General features: G+C 33.3%; 1 long non-coding RNA gene across 1 annotated transcript; it reads left to right on the forward strand.

Annotated features, from left to right (window-relative positions):
- The first annotated feature begins 366 nt into the window (after positions 1-366).
- LOC123667581 lies at positions 367-2,067 on the forward strand. The gene is made up of 2 exons (XR_006745449.1): positions 367-448; positions 1,285-2,067. It is a non-coding gene; the product is annotated as an uncharacterized LOC123667581 (long non-coding RNA).
- Positions 2,068-22,407: the final 20,340 nt, after the last annotated feature.

Consider the following 22,407-nt stretch of genomic DNA (forward strand, 5'->3'; position numbering starts at 1 on the left):
AAGTGAATTAAAAAAACTTATGCGTAGAAAAATAATCTGGGGTTGAATTCAACCCCGCGGTATACAAGTCATTAATGAATTTATGTACAATTTAGTACACTTCATTTTATTTTTTTAATAATTTAATAAAGTATAAATAATAATTTCAATATTTATTAAAAGTAAAAAAAGTGTGTGTAATTATGTACGCACGTAAGAAATTATACTTCATTGTCTAGCTAACTTCTCCTTTCTTCTATCTAACTTTTAAGTGGTGGTTTTTTTGGTGATGGTGTGGGCGCGCATCGTAAAAACTTACTCTATTAAATTTTCAATAACGCGCCAAACGAAGTATATATTTAAAAACTGTTACAAGTCAAGGAGTGTGTGTGTGTTTTTCTGAAGCTGTTCCTGGATGAGCAAAATAAGAATAAAATTACCTATAAAGAAATTGTAAGGCAGAATTATCGTATGTTTGAAGCCTTTATTTGTTATTTTTACATAAAAACCCTTACAATTTATACATATTTGAATACGTTAAACCTTATTCCATAACATAAGGGATATCATATCCATTACCTTACATACTAAAAATTTCCTAGAACAAAAACTTCCAAGCCTTTCATTAATACAACTTTAACTATCTATATTTCCTTGAATATCTTAAAAACTTTGCACTATTGACTTGATTTTTTTTTTGTAAAAGTAACTTTGTTTCAAGGCCTTTCTTTCAAGACTAATTCCAAAATGATATCCTTATAAAAATATATATCCCTATATAGTAAAGACCTATAGTATCTCTGTATAAATTTGAATTTTGAAGTAACGTAATTAATTACAGTACATACAAAACCTTACTATTGAATATTCTTACAAACTATCTAAATTTATTCATGTTAGAGTTTCCTTATATCTATCATTCACAAATAAACTTTATAAAACTAATAAGAAAACAATATAAACCTAGTTAGGCTCATTAAAACGTATTCATATTAGAATCTTACAATGCTTTTGTCTCTCTCACTTGTTAAAATTATGATTTTCGACTTGTATCACCTGTCACAGGAAGCACAGAATTATTGATTTCTTTCAACTTCACAAAACAATAAAAGTGAAGTACCTAGTTGATAAATATCTCTCTTGTTATCTGTCAAAACTTTTAAATATGACTAGGTATTGTTATGTTAATTTTAGTTGAATAATCTCGGTAGAAATGTGTCAACACTATATTTGTCAGTAGCGAATAAAAATATAATAACAAAAACTATCTAAACTAATACAATGTTAATGTTTTTGTTTTTACAGGATGCGATGATCACTTTTCGCATCAGCAGAAGAATTTTCAATGCGGTTGGTATATATTCCAACCAACAAGGGCAAGGGATAAGACAAGCTGTCATGGGAAGAAAAAAAGAAAAAATAAATCAAAGGATACAATAGAAACATCCTACATCATAAAATAAAAATAATCAGCTATAATCCCTGTTCAATCCAGGTAGCCCAGATAAAAACACATAAAATTGTATGAAAATTTTGGATTCCCTGTTTCAAATACACAAAAGTTTACAATAAGTTCCCAAAGAACCATCTACAAGCGTGATAATATGTCGCTGGCAAGGGCTCTGCTCAAGATGCTCAGGGCAGGCGTGGGATCCAGGTCTATGAAATAGTGACACATATACTTTTCCATCACATCTTACATGACATTGACGAAATCATCTGTGCTATTCGGCACTAGTGCAAGCCATTAATTCTAAATTCATTCATTACTTTTCCATAAAAGAGTAATTGAAAGAAAAAAAAAGTCAGCGTCGGACCACGTCCTAGCTTTATTAGGCAGTCTCACAAGACTGTTGATTTGTAGTTCTAATAAAAAAACGCCTGTGGTATTACAATAATTCATACATGTTTAACAAAAGACATGGGCATTTCGAGCCCGTGGATGTTAATTACCAACATTACCAATAACATAGCGAATAGGAAAAAGGGCGGAAAAAGAATCGCAGCAGGTGGAAAATAGAGAAAGAATAATATTGTTGAATGTAATTTTATAGCAAATAATTAATAAAATAATCAAACAATAAAAAATGTTTTATTAATTCATATGTTCATTTATATATCTACCTATATAAAATCAATAGTACAAGACCCGTTTTAATTTTGATTTTTTCCATACAATACTCTTTATGAGTATAACAAATAACAATTATTTCGATTTCATAAGTGATAAATAATTTTAAGTACAGTCATTTTGACACAAAAACAGGAAAACTGGTCCTAAACTAAAAAAACTTAGGCTATCAATTTGACCTTGACATATAGTTGTTTCACAGGTGGCGCTGACCATTCGATAACTCTCGACATAACACGCAAGCTGTTATAGCTCCTATTGGTCGTACTTAAAAAATACTTTAGGTTGTATCTCGGTTTGTTTGACATCTAGCAACATGTACAGTAGGCACAACAGGTGTTGTTATTAAATGTCAAAAATCGTACAAGCTATTTTCGACTTCTAACATGTAAGTTACTTATCAATTATTCCATATTTTCAATTGTATGTAACTTTAAATACGCGTAATATAATGAATTACGAGTTTTTTTATATAAATATGGAATATAATACTTTGTCAAGTATATAAATTACAATTTTCAAGATTTCATATCTATCAAGACGAACAAACTCGCTCCACGCCGATCGTTTGTTTGTTGACATTAGTACGTTATGCAGTTGTCTCGCGAGCTCGATAGAGTGCCGCATCTCGTATTAAAAAACGTTTAATAACGAAATAATTACACTAAATAAGTACACTACTAACATAGTGAAAGTATTTTCGTGAACTATTGACGCTTTTGAACAAAATTATGTATCTACGGTGTTGTGAATGAATAAAAAGAGCGGGGAAAAATCAGTGCCAGTGACGAACATAATTCTATTTATAGCTGCGCCTGTAGCGCCTTTTTATGTATAGTTTCGACATTATACTGGGTTATATTACAAATAAATATTCCAATAATAATTTTAAACTGAAATAATCGATGTTTAATTTCTGTGGTCAATGATATTTTAGTTAATATCTCATAATTTCACATACAAACAGCCGCCTAAACTAGTTTGACAGTTCACAGATACACACAAGCTTAGAATTTTATTGCGCATGTGTTGACCAGTGATGTGAAATTCTTGCGCTTATCGATTATCTAGATAATTTCAAGGACATTAGACGATACGTCTTTATGACATTGTATTTATAAGTGTCGAATGACTACTGCAACCGTAAACAAATTAATAACACAATGGAGTCCCCTCAGATAAACAGTAATGATTCTGAGGTAGTTGCGCGCAGCGCGTCAACTTCGAGTTCGAATCAGCTTTTCATAACTGAAAACTTAGACCTACCAGATGATACATTCCGTATGAGCCTCGATTACATATCCGTAATCGGCGAAAATGTAACGATAGGTGATAGAGATGTTTCTATTGACAACAGCAACTTAGTTATTGACACACAAACGCCATGCACTACTCCCTTAGACGTAAAGACACACACACCTACAAAAGAGAAATCGCCACCTATTTTAGACACTCCAAAACGCCAAGAAGGTGCAAAGGTGGCGATGAACGAACCAAACTTAACTAGAAATATAGACCACGGTTTCGTAAAACCCAGCCCGTTCGCAGACGTCATATCTCCCGCCAAAATGTTGCAGTTTGAAGTTGATATAGCGAACAGCGCGACGCCAACTATGAGAAGAGCTGCGATTGATTTCAATTTCTTTAATGAGAATAACTTTGAAGAGTATTTCGATGATGTACCGAAAGCTAAAGTTGATAATGAGGAAAAAAAAGAAAAAGCGTTTGAAGAGATCCCGGTTATCGTCAAGGCAGATACGGTGCGACATGAAATCGGCTACGGTGCGTATGTTCTTTATTTTCTACTTTAAGTTTATAAAAACAATGAATTTGGAATAGAAATCTGTTACCAAAACATTTTACTATTCGTTAATAGAAATAAATACATATTATAATTTTTATATTGTAAAATGTTTTTAAATAAATTTCAATACAAAAATTGCTTTAAAAATAGGTTAAGACGTACCAACAAAAGAATTTTTAATGCTGTGTTAATAAACATACTATTTTGTATACGTGTTTTTTTACACACACGTGTTTGTTACACACACTAATTGATCTAATTATCAATCAACAACTATTGAGAAGTTCTACAGTAATAATAACTACCTAAGTCTTGAAAGCATTGTTCTATGACACCATTAGATAGTACTTAAATAATACTCAAACAAGAAAAGAATTATGTAAATCGGCTTAGAAACTTTAGAAAAATCTATACAAAAATACAAAAATGCGCTGTGTGTTTCTTTGTCTTCTATAATCTGATTGTGCGACTAACATATTTATCATCATTTGATTAATATGGATCGTCTCTATATTTATTAAAACTTTTTAAAATTTTTTAAAATGGGACACGAGAGTCTCGTGAACAAGATTTGTAGATAACATCACGACACATTTGTAGATAATGTCGAAATATCGAGCTCCGCAAAATAAAAATAATAAACACGGTAAATGTCTCATTTTAAATCATTTTACTAATGAAAATAACCATGTTCATTTAATTTTTTTAAAATTAATTTACAACTGACGATGTTTCGACAAATACACAAAAAAAAAAAAAAAAACATTCAGGTGGGTATGAAACTTCTTTTTATTCGTTTCAAAATGTTCAGAAATAAAACTTCAAACCAAAACCTCTTACTTTCTTTGAGTGTTCTTAAATTACCTATATAAAAAAAGAAAAATGTAATTAAAACATATTTCTATAAAAACATTGAAAACGATGTTAACTAAACATATACATAATATGTGTATTATAAAAAGTTATTGCAATAAAAAAAAATGTACCTAACCTTACTTAAACATATTACATACGCATTAATAATCATAATTTAATTTTTTTTTTTGTTAGCGGCTTTCAAACTGTCCGCCTTATCTCATTAATATAAATAATTTTGTTTGTGTGACTGCAACTTGTGTGTAATTGTTTTTCGTCAGATACGACGATTAAATATTCATTTGTATGTAATTTATTCGTAAATGGGTTACTTCTTTTAAAGTGTTTGACAGTATAACATGCAATCAATTGACGATTAATTGTTGTTTAATTGCTTTACGATAGGGTAAATCGTTTTTCTTTCGTATATCTATACATACTTTCATTATTATAAAGCTAAAAAGTTTGTTCGTTTGTTTATACTCATAACGACTGGTTCGATTTGAAAAATTTTCTTTGTGTTAGATGCATTTCCTCTCTTCCCGTGGGTGTCGTAAGAGGCGACTAAGGGATAACAAGGGTCCACAACCACCTTGGAACTTAAGAAGCCGACCGATGGCGGGATAGCCATCCAACTGCTGGCTTTGCAATACACAGGCCGAAGACGGGCAGCAGCGTCTTCGGTGCGACAAACCCAGTACTGCGGTCACCAACCCGCCTACCCAGCGTGGTGACTATGGGCAAAACACATGAGTTCACGTTATTTTTGGCGTAAACTTGTGGAGGCCTATGTCCAGCAGTGGACTGTATAGGCTGTAATGATGAGATGCATTTACTCAGGAAGGGTGTAGGCTATATTTTTTATCAAATTTAAGTGAGTCAAACCGCTCGCACAGCTAGTTATAGGTAAATAACTGTTAAAATTCTGATTATTTTTTGTCTTATTATATAGTCGCGACCCTCCCTGGCTTCGCACGGGTGCAATACTAAATATAAAATATAAAATAAATATTTGCAATGTAACCGCAAAAAATGTTATTATTTACGAAGATACGAAAACCGCATCAAAATCCGTTGCGTAGTTTTAAATATCTAAGCATACAGATAGGGGGAAGCGACTTTGTTTTATTCTAAGTAATGATAATGTGCAATAGCCTATAATATCCATTTTACGTTTTAAACTGTTTTGATGATATTTTTTTCAATATTGGTCACAATCATACTGATTGGTTTTCATCAATGAAATCGCTGAATGATTTCCAACCGTACCAATATTGCGTTTGAAATTTCTCGCTTGTTTAATCAAAGCACTTTTATCTGTCTTTCATAAGAAAATGATTAAATTATTCAGTTTTTAACATCCCGTTTCTGGACATAGGCCGCTTTCTTTATTTAAGAAAAGGATCGGAGCTTAACACGCTGCTCCACTGCGGATTGATATTTTTATTACCTACTGTGAGTAACGATTGTTATTTGGTGTCTATGATAACGAACGGGACCGACATCTTAACACAAATTAAAGATTAAAAAGGAGGAAAGAGATTTAAGAGGATCAAATTATAAAAAAGGAAGAATTGTCATAGAATTTATGTGCACTTTGAAACCTAGTTTCAGAACGAGGTCTCGGCTAGACCTTGACCAGACTGGCGTTAGACCTACATAGTGCATTAATGGTCGCGACCCGTACGTCTACAGCACATTTTGTATTGGGAAATAACCAATGTCCACTGGTTTTACTTTATTTTAACGTCATATATAAATTCCGTATGTATTATCATTATTTGAACGGTTTGACGAAGATTTTGGTTTGATTTTTTGGGTTTTGCACGTAATTGTAAAAAAATTGATACTGAGGTTTCTGTAAGTATGTCTTTAGAAAATACTTATGGTGTCGAGTTTTGCAGTTATTCTTAATTTAAATTGAATAATAATTTCTAAGTGGCTGTGTGGCTACGGCATTAAATAATATAGTTACCCCCTCTCTTCCCCTGGGTGTCGTAAGAGGCGACTAAGGGATAACACAGTTCCACTACAGGACTTATAAAACCAACTAGGGCTGGCTTATAAGCCAGCCCTGCGGTCACCAACCCTCCTGCCCAGCGTGGTGACTATGGGCAACACATATGAGTTCGCGCCATTTTTGGCGCGAACTTGTGGAGGTCTATGTCCAGTAGTGGACTGCAATAGGTTGAACTGATGATGATGATGAACAATTTTTAAAACTGTATTTATTATCTCACGACGATGTTACCATCCCACATCTGGGCATATACCTCTTTCTCGGATCGGAGCTTAATCCACCACGCTGCTCCACAGCGGTTTAACAGATATACTCGTATTCCCTACGATAATACAATTGACTAGCTCGTTGGCGCAGTTTTTACTGGCCCTGCTTTCTGTTCCGCGGGGTGCGAGTCCGATTCTCGCCTGACTCTGGGCCTAATATGTGTTATGTGTAAAATTTAACAAGAAAAAAAATATAGCCTTAACAGTGGCATGTTACCTATAACACAAGCATTAAGTTGCTTACCGTAGGAACAGACGACCGTGTGTGTAAAAAAAATGGTGACATGCTATTAGATGTCTTTGATAACAACCGGGACGATAGCTTAATGTGGTCTCTCAGGCACGGTGGGGAGGGAGACCCTTCAACAAACATCCAATCCGAGTGGGAATCGAATTCGCAAACCGCCGGTGTTTAGGTGTGTACTTTCCTCCTTACATGACAAGCACCACTGCCCTAAAATGACTCGCCGAAATGTATGAACGCGCATAACTTCCGAACGACTTCGTCAAAATAGATTCTTTATTTTGTGTGTTCGTTATTATCAGGACAAGATTTGAGTAAAAGAAAATTTAAAAAGGAAAACACAATAAATTCTCAAAAATAAAATCAATGAAAAAAATTTGATTTAGTTTTAATCATCTTCGTGTCGTATCTTTTGTACAGTACGTACATTTTGTACATAATTATAATTCTATCTTTCTGTTGCGCTGTTACTCCTAAATCACTAAACGGATTCTGATGGAATTCGGCGTGGAGTTAGAGTAAACCTTGGCAAAAGATATGGTCTTCTTTTTTATTGTGAAAGGCTTCAAGTGGTTCCAATTGATACTACTAATTACGAATGAAACCCCAGACAACGTCACGGATACCAGATAATAAATAAGTACAATAAAAAGAGAGGACATAAAAGTCCAAAAAGGTATTATTACTAGACGATACTTCTTTCAGCTCTTAAAAGAAACAACTTATAATGTCTATGTAATTGTGTACGTATGTGTATGTAATTTTAAGCATATGTACTGCGACTACATTACTATTGTATTATTCAATTAGACATATCCTGCTCGACAGTAACATCTACGTATGTTCATTTTAAGTTTATTTCATAAGAATAATATGCCCGTGGTATGATAAAATACGGGAAGTGAAATCTTGTGAAAGAATGACGCGACCTGCGAAGTGTTAGAGATGAATATATTTTTAACCGACTTCCAAAAGAGGAGGAGGTTCTCAATTCGATTGTATTTTTTTATTATTAAGTAGGTTGGAAAAAAAGCGTACGGCTCACCTGATGGTAAGCAATTACTGTAGCTCATAGACGCCTGCAACAACAGGAGCATCGCAAACGGACACAACACTGTTTGAAAACAGTATTCTTTAGTTGTGATCTGGTAAGGTTGAGGTGCTATCCCAGTCGGACTGCTCCATATAATGAGCAGGAAATTTCCTGCTGTGCCCTACCTCAGTTAAGACACTACACGCTTTTTTTATGTATGTTATCTCAGTACTTTCGACTGGGTAGACCGATTCTGATGATTTTGGTTTTAATCGAAAGATGGTACGTGTCATGTAGTCCGAAATTTAATAGAGATTTAACGAGTAGGTACTTTTCGAGTTATAGCTAATAATGCGTACTTACTTGGCCATTTTTTCGTTGACCGACGTTGTATTATACCGCATAACTTTTGACTGGGTATACCGATTTTGATAATTCTTGTTATATTCTAATTTTTGTCTTGTAGTTCTATATAAATTTGATTGAAATCCGATAACTACTTTTTGAATAATCTTTGCTACGAAAAGCTGATGGAGCCGTATTAGCGCGCTTTCTTGTTTATTTTTTCATCTAAACACGTTGTATTAGTTGTCGAAGTAATTGAAGTCGGTTTTTTTTCCTTTGCGAGCAAACAATTATTAAATATGGCGGTAATCGTTCTTAAGCATTGAGCTACTATTACTGGCGGGACGTGTCGAAGCTGATACTTTTTTCAAAACTTAAGGTTACGTGGAAAATGTTGCTACTTAATTGGTAGCAATAGAGCCGTCTTAATAATAACAAGTGATCGCCCTGTGGTCAAAATTCGTTTTTCGGTCGAATTAAATAAAATTATAAGTTCGAATATAATTAAGGTTAACCTTGATAATATTAAACAAAAGAGAATATATGTATGCATGTGCGTGTCGAATTCATGGTAGTGTGTAATGTTTTTTTTTTTTTTAATTGATTTAATGTATTTTTATGCATAGTTAAAAAAATATTAGCATTCTGCACCCATAAACTATAAGTGTGCAAAATTGCATACTCCTCCGTCCGCGTAATTTACGTAAAAACGGGTACAAAGTTTTTGCTTCACGTAGTAATGTAATAGAGTATTACTATACGTTTGTTCCTAGTTTTGTATGAAATTGAAAACATTCACAAATAACGCTTAACAACGAATTTTTTACATTAGGACTACAGAAAATAATACCACTAATGTTGGGATTAAAACGTACAAAAAATAAAAAACTCTTAATGGTTCTTAAATAAAAGCCTGTTTTGTCTTTGGTTTTTTTTTTTGCGAACAATGCAACAAATAGTTTTGGGATTGTTCTCTACGTATACGGGTAAACATCGAAGTTAATAACGACAATTTCGAATTATTACAACATTATTTTTAATTTACAATGGTAACTGTTTGTTCTTGTGGAATCTTGTATAAATCAATTTTAAAGCATATATCTTCAACCGATTGTGCTGAAATTTTGTATAAACGTTTAGCTTAGATGATAATGCTTGGTTACTTTTGCATATCTATATTACTTCCTTGCTACATGACCTTTTTTTTTGAAATTCTGTAAATAAAGTATAGATTAAATTTGTATAGTTAGTAATAATAATACTTCTTCGACATGGGGAAAGAGGCCTATCCCCAGCAGTGGGATAGTACAGGCTGAAGCGAGCGAGCGATTTTAACACAACCTACCGCGATTGTCATTTATTTCGACGACGTTGCAGACGCCATGGTCACGGGTGTCGTCAACTATACTTTTATAACATTGATGAGTAACGACATGAGAATATCATCGACTTAAATAGTTAGTAGGATAGCTCAAAAACTACTAAGTTTTTGAGCTATCCTTAATAATACTTATTTAATTATTTATATTTTTCAAGTGTCAGATCTCGCTCAACAACACCCAACACAGGTAAACCCATTAAAAAGTCATGAAGACATGTAGTGTTAAATTGAGAACCACCTCCTTTTTTTGAAGTCAGTTTAGAACATAATTTTAATAAAGCGATTAGTGAGCAGTCCAAAAATAATTAAAAAAAATTTTTTTAAATTAGACACTATTTTAACATATTTTTTTTTTTTTTTTCTTTATTGGGAAACAAACAGCACAAAGAATAAATTCGTTCATGTAACATAAAAAAAAATAATCAAGCCAACAAAGTTTCCACTTAAAACTATGAACAAATAAATTAGACAATACAATAACTATAATTTATACATACTACACAATACAATAAAATATAGATGTACTCAGGACGTATATATAACATTAAAAAAAAAAAAACAAAGACAAATATACATTATACAAATCGAACACTACTACACTATATTTAGATTAGTTTTCTTTTTCCCTTTCAAAAAGTATTTGTACTCATTGAACCCACTGCCGAACAAGTCGATGTCATTATACCGGTCGTCATATACTTTACATGACCTTGCGAGAAATGAGTTGCCACAATACCTTGTCCGAGTGACAGAGGGGGAGAAAGTTGCTCGGGATCTTGTGCAATAACTGGGGCACCTAAACGATACCCTACTAAGTAGGTACTGAGAGTCTACCAAACCATTAATCAATTTGTAAAGAAAAAGCTGATCTCTGTGTTCTCTACGATTTTCAAGGGAAGTAAACTCAGAAAAACAATCAGATCCAAATTTGACTTTCAACCTTTTAACGAATTTATTTTGTATTCCTTCAATTATGTCTATGTATTTCTTATATTGAGGATTCCAAACGGTAGATGCGTATTCCAAATTTGATCTAACATATGCATTATACAGGAGAATTAAGGTCTGAGCATTTTTAAAAACCATCCCTTGCCTAAATATAAAGCCCAACATTCTATACGACTTGGTTGTTATCGTGTCTATATGCTGGTCGAAAATAAGCTTGCTATCCAACTGAACTCCCAGATCCCTTACCTCCGTAACTCTTTTTAAACTGGCATTAGAGATTGAGTAATTATACAAAATATGTTCTCTCTTTCTCGAAAATGTAATTGTACAACATTTTTCTAAATTCAAATACAAGCTATTAAATCTACAGTATTGTTCAAGTCTATTTAAATCATCCTGCAATTCATCACAATCTTTTTTATTCTTTATAATTTTGAAAATTTTTGTATCATCCGCATATAATATTACATTTGAATTCAAAAAGCACTTATCAATGTCATTAACAAATACATTAAATAGTAGAGGTCCTAAATGTGAGCCCTGTGGTACTCCAGAAGTAATTGGAACAAACGAAGAGGTGTAACCCTTAATCGCCACAGCCTGTGACCGATCACGCAGATAGGATGTCAGCCACCTAAGTAAATTCCCATGAATTCCGATATGTTCAAGTTTTTTTATTAGAAGACTATGTGAAATTTTATCAAAAGCCTTTGCGTAATCAGTGTATATAACATCAACTTGGTGTCCTGAGTCCATTGCATTAAGTACAATATCTAAAAACTCACAAAGATTAGATTCAGTCGATCGCTTATTGATAAACCCATGCTGGCTACTCATTAACGAGGGTCTCAACACCGGGTATATCATGTCATATACAATTTTTTCGAAAAGCTTTGGTATAGAGGACAATTTAGAGATTCCACGATAATTTCTTACATTCCTCCTGTCAAGACCCTTATGAATCGGAGTTATCAAAGATTTCTTCCACTCTTTAGGTATACAGCCCGTATTCAAGGGCTTTTTAAATAAAATAGTTAAAGGTATGCTTAAAGTTTTACTACATTGTTTTAAGAACATAGGATGAATAGAATCTGGCCCGCTCCCCTTGCGTACATCTAATTTAGCTAAGTATGATTGTACTTTATTCTCTGATATATCTAAAGAAGCAATGATTGTATTAGAGTTATAATCCATAGTATTAAGCAAGAATGATATATTTGGTTCAAATACAGATTGGAAAAAGCAACTGAACATGTTGGTAATTGTTTGTCCATCTGAGCCAGATTGCAAATCCAAATACATAGTATCAGGTATACCAATGTGTTCTTTCTTAGATTTAATAAAAGACCAAAATTCTTTTGAATTAATTTTAATATTTTTTTCTACTCGCTCTAAATAACAATTGTAACAGTAATTTTGTAATATCTTTGTTTGTGCTCTAATTTGCTTTTTTTGTGCTTTTTGTAAATATAATTATTTTATACGCCAGTGAAGTCGCAGGCAACTATAGTAGTTCATATATGAAATAAATATTGAAATTAAGACTTGTCTAAAAAGTCGATTCGTTGCTACGTGATGTTATTTCATTTTCTCTCGAAGGTCAAATCACAAATTTCCGTATCTTCAATCATGAACAGAGAACGTCTAATTGTGTTAATTATAACGCCTGCAATTCAGACTTTTATACTTTTTAACCGACTTCCAAAAAAGGAGGAGGTTCTCAATTCGACTGTATTTTTTTTTTATGTATGTTACATCAGAACTTTTGACTGGGTGGAGCGATTTCGACAAATTTTCTTTTAATCGAAAGGTGGTGTGTGCTAATTGGTCCCATTTAAATTTATTTGAGATCTAACAACTACTTTTCGAGCTATATCTAATAATGCGTTTTTACTTGACGCTTTTTTCGTCGACCTACGTCGTATTATACCGCATAACTTTCTACTGGATGTACCGATGTTGATAATTCTTTTTTGTTGGAAAGGAGATATCCCAAGTTTAGTACCATGATAAGGAAACCAGGATCTGATGATGGGATCCCACAGAAATTGATGGAAATTCTTGAAAATCCGCAATAACTTTTTACTGGGTGTACCGATTTTGATAATTCTTTTTTTGTTGGAAAGAAGATATCCTTAGTTTAGTACCATGATAAGGAAACCAGGATCTGATGATGGGATCCCAGAGAAATCGAGGGAACCTCTCGAAAATCCGCAATAACTTTTTACTGGGTATACCGATTTTGATAATTTTTAATTTAATCGAAATCTGATAACTACTTTTTGAGTAATCTTTGATAACGCGTAGTTACTTGACTATTTTTTCGTCGATCTACGTTGTATTACTCGTCCATGTAATTGAAGTCGGTTTTTTTTTCGTTTGCGAGCAAACGCAATTATTACCACCCATCTATATATTTATAAATCTCGTGTCACAATGTTTGTCCAGGCTAATCTCCGAAACTACTGGATCGATTTTAATGAAATTTTGCACACATGTAACTCTGCCTAACTTAAAATATAGGCTATATTTTGTTTCGACAATATTAAATATTAAAAAATATTATTATTTTAATATTTATTTTTGTTTTGTTTTGTTTTTTTTTTTTTTTATGTCACTAGGTCGGCAAACAAGCGTATAGCTCACCTGATGGTAAGCGATTACCGTAGCTTATAGACGCCTGCAACACCAGAAGCATCGCAAGCGCGTTACCGACCCAATCCCCAATCCCCCCAGGAGCTCTGGTCACCTTACACACCAACAGGAACACAATGCTTGAAAACAGCATTATTTTGCTGTGATCTTATGTAAGGTCGAGGTACTACCCCAGTCGGGCTGCTCCATATTTTGAGCAGGAAATTCCTGCTGTGCCCTACCTCAGTTAAAGTTGTTTTTGATTTTAATTTCATTTTCATTTTAGATAGAATTTTAGTATTGTTTTTTTTAATGGTAATCATTGTAATTTTGATTGAATTTTAGTATTTATTTTAATTTTTAATTTTAATTATTGTATAATATTGATTGAATTTTAGTATTGAATTCGGTGATGATTTTAATTTTGGGTATTGATTGAATTTTAGTATGATGTTGATTTTAATTTTAGTGTTGTTTGATAGGATTTTGATTTAGTATAATTTGTTTTGTCACAATTATTGAAACTAACATAGTTAAGGAAAAAAAATGTAACTAACAAAAATATGGACATACGTCTGAAATAAATTATAATAATAATAATTATTATTAAAAACTATGACTATACTAAGATCCCCAGGTCAACTAGTAATACATAAAAGTTTTATGATAACAATTATGATCATATACTTTGAACTATGAAACGAAAGCTAAGTCTATTGACCTAATTAGTGAAAGCATATTTTCACGATTTGTCATTCCGAAACGATGCTATTAAAACCCCATTACTATTGTGCCAAAACTTCATACTCTACTAAACTTAAAACGGTCTCAAATTATGAAAAATTTAAAATTAGAATCAAATCATACACAACACGCCCAGACCACGACAACAACTTTAACGGAGGTAGGGCGCATGAAATTTCCTGCTCATAATGTGGGGCACTCCGATAGAACAGACTGGGAAAGTACCTCGAACTTATAGAAGATCACAGCTAAATAATACTTTCAAGCTGCGTTGTCTTCTTGTGGTGAGTAAGGTGACCAGAGTTCCTTAGAGGAATTGAGCAGGTTCGGCAACACGCTTCTCCGGGGAGTCCCGCTATGACGATAAGGGCGCAGCTGAGTTTTAGTGGATATTCTGGGTTCCCAGCGATAAGAAAGAGGGTCGGTATCCTTGTGATTATTCTAGTATTGTAGGCGACTATAAGCTACGATGATCAATACCATCAGGCGATACTATAACGTACGCTTTTGCCGACCTAGTTGTATGAAAGGAGAGGAGATCAAACCTTTAATCTCTTATGCAACAGTCAAATGTTGTGATTATTGCCTTAATATATCGTCAGTCACGATTAAAACGCATCGATACACCTTTTTTTGACAAACACAGTTACACACTTCTTTTTTTAACACGGTTGTCAGTTGCTAAGGTACTAACTTATTTATGCCTGTGTATTTACACAAAATGTGTACATACATTATAGTTACTTACACATATAAATAATATACCTAAACTCGGGGCGGTAATCGAAACGACAATCCTAACGCGGAAAGCAGGGGACTGGCAACCTATCCCAAGATTCAGACAATTTTTAACCGACTTCCAAAAAAGGAGGAGGTTCTCAATTCGACTGTATTTTTTTTTTTTTTTTTAATGTATGTTACATCAGAACTTTTGACCGGGTAGACCGATTTCGACAAATTTTGTTTTAATCGAAAGGTGGTGTGTGCCAATTGGTCCCATTTAAATTTATTTGAGATCTAACAACTACTTTTCATATTATATCTAATAATGCGTTTTTACTTGACGCTTTTTTCGTAGACCTACGTTGTATTATACCGCATAACTTTCTACTGGATGTCCGATTTTGATAATTCTTTTTTTGTTGGAAAGGGGATATCCCTAGTTTGGTACCGTGATAAGGAAGCCAGGATCTGATGATGGGATCCCAGAGAAATCGAGAGAAAATCTCGAAAATCCGTAATAACTTTTTACTGGGTGTACCGATTTTGATAATTTTTAATTTAATCGAAAGCTGATGTTTATCATGTGGTCACATATAAATTTTATCGAGATCTGATAACTACTTTTTGAGTAATCTTTGATAACGCGTAGTTACTTGACTATTTTTTCGTCGATCTACGTTGTATTACTTGTCGATGTAATTGAAGTCGGTTTTTTTTTTCGTGTGCAAGCAAACACAATTATTTAAAATACATTTCGAATTTGTTTTATAGAATTTGTAGAGAATTAAAAGATAAACAATTCTAAGACTAAATATTTACCTGGGTATTATAACTTGTTTTTACACAAAAGTTTTCACAGATATGATCAAAGCAATCTAATGTTACCAAGTATTTTATCTCATAAAATTCTCGTGTCACAGTGTTACATACTCCTCCGAAACGGCTGAACCGATTTTTATGAAATTTTGTGTGCATATCGAGTATGTCTAAGAATCGGCCAATATCTATTTTTTAGCTGACTTCCAAAAAAAGCGGAGGTTCTCAATTAGATTGAACTTTATGTATATTACCTCAGAACTTTTGACAGGGTGGACCGATTTCGATGATTTTTATTTTAATAGAAAGGTGGTGCGTTTAAAGTGGTCCCATTTAAATTAAATTGCGATCTAATTAGTACTTTTCGAGATAGTTACCTATATCTAATATTGCGTATTTACTTGACTATTTTTTCGGCTACTTACGTTGTATTACTTGTCGATGTAATTGCAGTCGGTTTTTTCGTTTGTGAGCAAACACATTTTTTTAAATATCTCATGTTACATTGATGAAACCACCGGTGCACCAAAGATAATCATAAAATATACCCTATAAAAGAGCAAACATTATAATATCAAAATTGTTTCGTTTAACTTTCGTTTTCTTGTTGACATAAAAAAAAAAAACAGTTGAGAAATCCACAAGTGTCACACAACCGTTCCGGAAGTAGCACCATGTTTGTCCTACGTGACATGTCCTATACGGCTTAGTTATTGTAATGTAACACTTCCTAGTTTTCATATAGTTCACTTATTTGTATCATCATCATCATCATTTCAGCCTATTGCAGTCCACTGCTGGACATATGCCTCCACAAGCTCGCGCCAAATATGGCGAGAGCTCATGTGTGTTGCCCCTAGGCACCACTTATTTGTAATATTGGTGAAATTTTAACTTATATGTATATCCTTTTTAATATCTTAAGCTGAACCGGCACGTTGGCGCAAAAAAAATTATTCGATATAGTTTTGATTCACTACACTTATATTTATATGTATAAAATTCAAAACAGAAAACACTTAAATTAAATATATCATGATGATGAAGTAGAAGAAGCGCTCTCGAATGCTCTTTATCTTAAATAATTGTGTTTGCTCGCAAACGAAAAAAAAACGATTTCAATTACATCGACAAGTAATACAACGTAAGTAGACGAAAAAAATTAACAAACCCACTAGTCGTCACTACGATTTTCGAGGGTTTCCCTCGATTTCTATGGGATTCCATCATCAGATCCTTGTTTCCTTATCCACCCTTGGGATATCTCCTTTCCAACAAAAAAAGAATTATCAAAATCGGTTCATAAACGACGAAGTTATCCCCGAACATACATATGTATACACGACACATATATATACACGGTCGATTTGAGTAAATAACCTCCTCTTTTTTTGAAGTTTGTTAAAAATATTTAATACAGTAAAATCCTTTTACCTGGAATGTCGTATGAATGAAATAATACACATTGTCTACAACAAAGCTATATTGGCAACTTTCTAATTTTAGTGTTCTGTTTACAATAAAACAATTAATGTCACATTCAATACGGATGGACTGGTTTATAACACTTAACTTTACTGTAATTGTACTTATTTTTTGTTGCAAAATTAGTTTTAAAAGAATGACTGTGTTTTTGTTTTTCAAAACTTAGCAATTGGCATCATTTAGAATGACTCTATTGTCGGATACATTTTCAAAAGGATGAAAGGGTACAAAAAATGCACGAAAAAATTGTAGAAGACTTCAAATATGCGCACACAATTTTACGAGAAGTATGTCTTTTGTTTTTTAATTTTTTATACGACTGATTACGAGTGCATAAAAGCGTACAGTTCGCCCGATGGTAAGCGCCAAGCGGCAACCGTAGACTATAAGTTCGAATAATAAATCGCCTGTGGTATATATAGTACACGATGTTCAACAAAAGGCATGGACATTTTAGAGCCCGTGGATGCTAATTTTAAATAAATAAATAAAAAAAAAACAACAGAAGCATTGAAAGCGTATTACCATCGGTGTTACCTACCACGCTTTCTAACTCCGATGTCAATAAGCACATCTCCAGGACTTCTCGATACCTTATTTACAGAAACACATTAGTGCTAGAAAACAGTGATTATTTTGCTGTGATTTTCTGTAGGGTTGATGTATTTACCCAGTCGGGTTAGTTAAAATTTTGAGCATAATATTTTATAGGAGTAACAGTAAGCTCAGTCAGGACTTGTAACTGTATTACAAATTTTGGGAAATACCCGAGTCGAAATTTAACGCTTAAATAGAGCCTCCTAGGTAGGATTTCTGTCGGACCTCTGGGCTCAAAGTCGGTTCTATTCCCATCTTAAATTAGGTCCAATATATAACCCCAAAATGCTACAAATTTTCGTTTGTATCACTTTAGGGTTTAAAGTCGGATAAATGGAATAAAAATTAGCCGCCTACTTTTGACCCCTAGAACCTACTATAATAATAATAGTACTATCAATAATAATAATATTTATAACTAGCGGCCGCCCGCGACTTCTGTAGGTGTTTATAGTTTCACAGATTTCAACACGAGTCAGTCAGTGGTAAATCGCTTATTATATGTATACAGGGTTACAGGAAAAGTCGTGCTAGATCCGTTAAGGGCGTGAAGTACCCATCATTTCTGACTTATTTCACTATGAAACACCCTACCCTAAACTTAACCCTTTTCGAGATATTCGACTTTTAATTTTTTATTGAAAATTGCCGATTTTTAGGCTACTAAATTTAATTTTGTTTATTTTGTGTGTCTTATTATTATTATTATTGCATTTTTACATCTCTAATAAGATGCTTTACGACCTCAATCATTAAAATAGTGCATAAGTTAATTGAAAAGGCCGTAGTAGACAAGTGAAAGTAAAGAAATTAAAAAATATATTATAAAGTTTATTTTTCTCTAAGGGATATCATGTACGCTGGACATGTGATTCCAACATGATGGCTGCCTTGCCCATTTCAGAAGATGTGTTAGAGACTGGCTGGACACAAATTATCCAAACAAATGGATAGGACGAGGTGGGCCGTTGCCATGGCAAGCAAGAAGTCCGGATCTCACCCCCATGGATTTTCATATCTGGGGGCGCATGAAAAGTCTTGTCTACAGCGAGCCAAATCCAGTTTCGTCTGTGGAAGAATTAAGAGAAAGGATTGTGGATGCAGCAAATAAAATGAGGACAAAATTGACCACTCGAGTAGTGAAGACTGGTCTCCGTAGAAGGATGCGACAATGTATTAGAAACAGAGGCGGCCATGTTGAACATGAACTGTAGAGGAAGAAAAAGTTGTGTGAAAACCTGATTTAATAAATGACATTTCATGCTTACCTATTGTTTTATTTTACTATTTAGGGCTAAGTATTAATTTTCTTCTCCACTGTCGCCTATGAAACTAAGTTTTTTTCAATGCATTTAAATAAAACCCTAGATTGTTATACCTCGTTAGATAGCTGATGAAACGTAGATATTTTAAAACACATCTGCGAACAACTGCCATAATATTTTTCTTAGATATCCCTTAGAGAAAAATAAACTTTATAATATTTTTTTTAATTTCTTTACTTTCACTTGTCTACTACGGCCTTTTCAATTAACTTATGCACTATTTTAATGATTGAGGTCGTAAAGCATCTTATTAGAGATGTAAAAATCCAATAATAATAATAATACGACACACAAAATAAACAAAATTAAATTTAGTAGCCTAAAAATCGGCAATTTTCAATAAAAAATTAAAAGTCGAATATCTCGAAAAGGGTTAAGTTTAGGGTAGGGTATTTCGTAGTGAAATAAGTCAGAAATGATGGGTACATCACGCCCTTAACGGATCTAGCACGACTTTTCCTGTAACCCTGTATATAGATTATAAATCTGATACTTACTATTAGTTATTTTCAGCGATTGACCCACGTAAAAAGTTTAGAGCAGCGTCCGCGCCGACTGCTCCACTGTGTAGAAACGTACTCCCCACTAGACCGTCCCGATAACTGTTTATTTACTAATGGCCAGTTTCAATACTCTATCTATCTCTAAATTTGCTTACTAGAGATAGAATTTTGACGTTAACTCCATATAAATTGTGTCAAAAATCTATCGCTAGTAAGCAAATTTAGAGATAGATAGAGTATTGAAACTGGCCATAAGTGGGCTTAGAAACATCGATAGCGCGATTCAGAGTAGGTACTATTTTCGTAATTTCGAAAAATATTTATTTAAAAATTGTCAAGTAAATACGCTTTATTGGATATAACTTCTAACTACACCTAAGTAGTACGTACTTGTCAGATCTCGATTAAATTTAAATAGGACCACATGACAAGGCCACCTTTCGATTAAAACAAGAATTATCGAAATCAGTTCACACTGAAAAAAGTTTGAGGTTACACATTTAAAAGAAATACAGTCGAATAGAGAACCTCCTTTTTTTAAGTATTAGTAAAGAAATTTTCTATCACTTAATAGAGGTGTTTGCTTGCTATACTCGTATATATAGTCAATTGTTAGTGATGTATCTTCTAATGAGATTCAGTGACCTAGCCGGTATAAATTTAAATAGTAAAGTAGGTACTTATTTTTTATCTGCTAGCATTCTGGGTCAGTGAATTTTAACTCGCAGATAAATAAAATTATTATGAAATACTTTGAACAATCAAAGTCGAATGAGCAAAGGGTCTATGGATTTTGTTTGTTTTAATAACAGATGATGGCGGTGACCCATAGAGTGTAGTATTTTATTATATAAATATACATTTTATATAAAACTTAGTGCTAATTTTTTCGGTGGCTAATAAAGTTTCAGATACTTATCTGACATAATTCTTTGAAACTATTAAAATATTTTTTATTCAACTAGGTTTCCAAACAAACGGAGTCATCTGATGGTAAACGAATACCGTAGCCTACAAACGCGTTGCCAACCTTACCCCCAATCCCCCAGGAGCTCTGGTCACTTTACAGGAACACAACTCCGTTGAACACGCGATTTCTAAACCAATATAATTGTGTTTGCTAGCAAACTAAAAAAACTGACTTTAATTACATCGACTAGTAATATAACGTAAGTAGACGAACAAAATTAACCCTCGATTTCTCCGGGATGCAATCATCAAATTCTGGTTTCCTTATCATGGTACCACCCTTAGGATATCTCTTTACCAACAAAAAAGAATCATCAAAATCGGTTCATAAACATAAAGTTATCTGGGAACAAACATAAAAATATAAATATATACTGTTGAATTGAGAAACCTCCTACTTTTTTGAAATCGGTTAAAAAACTACCCTATAAACATCCTGCAACCTTGACTGCCTATCAAAAAATTTGTATCACGGTGTTTAATTTTTAAAAATTAAATCATATGACATCTGTACTTAAAGATAGGTAATATTCTTAAAATTTCAATTTTAACTTTGCAAAATAAAAATACACGTGATTTTTGGGTAGGAGAGAGTGGGAGGGTAGGGTTAAAAAAGTTTCTAAACATCACGCGATTAACGTACGAATCCTAAGGTCTGTTTGACTCACTGTTGCTACTTTCTCTGATTGCCTATCATATCAGCTAGACTTTATTTGCAATGGGTGACTTTGTTCATTATAATAATACCAATAATTAATACAGTGAATAATAAACACATTAAATTATAACATAAATAATTTCGAAATAGCCGTGTTTAATGCTTATGCATTATCTTAATTGGGTACTATTAGTTAATTTTGTTTTTGATATTCTTTTGTATTCCCTAATTCATGCGTCATTACGTCTCATACTTATTACGAAATATCGCAAGGCGCAGCTAGTATCGCTTCAGCCTGTAATATCCCACTACTGGGCATAGGCCTCTTTCCCCATGTAGGAGAAGGATCAGAGCTTAATCCACCACGCTGCTCGAATGCGGGTTGGCGGATATATTCCCTACTATGATTAACGATCGCTATCAGGTGTACATGATGTCCGGGACCAACCACAGCTAGTATCAAAATATGCTTAAGGTTTTTTTTTTGAGGCTCGTTAACAAGACATTTGTAGATAATGTCGAAATATCGAGCTCCGCAAAATGAAAATTAAAAACATGGTAAATATCCCGTTTTTGAATAATTTTAGTATGGTTAAGGCACGTACGAAATAGTTGTGTCTGTAAGTAATATGACTAGATCACAGCTAAATAGTAATGCTCTCAAGCAGTTTTGTGCTCCTGGGTGAGTAAGGTATAGAGGTCCTGGGCAGGATCGATGGTAGAGCTGGTAATGTCTTTGCGATGCTTCTGGTGTTGCAGACGTCTACGGCTACGGTAATCGCTTACCATCTGGTGAACCGAAAAGTTTAAAAAATAGACATTTATGATGGTAGGGTACAGAATCAAAGTTAAAATTGGATCAGCGTGACTGGAAAGTGTCTTAAACTACAGAAGATCATAACTTAATAAATAAATATTTTATTTTATTTATTAATTTTTAATCAAAA

This window comes from Melitaea cinxia, chromosome 28 (genome assembly GCF_905220565.1).
Source record: "Melitaea cinxia chromosome 28, ilMelCinx1.1, whole genome shotgun sequence".
Lineage (NCBI taxonomy): Eukaryota > Metazoa > Arthropoda > Insecta > Lepidoptera > Nymphalidae > Melitaea > Melitaea cinxia.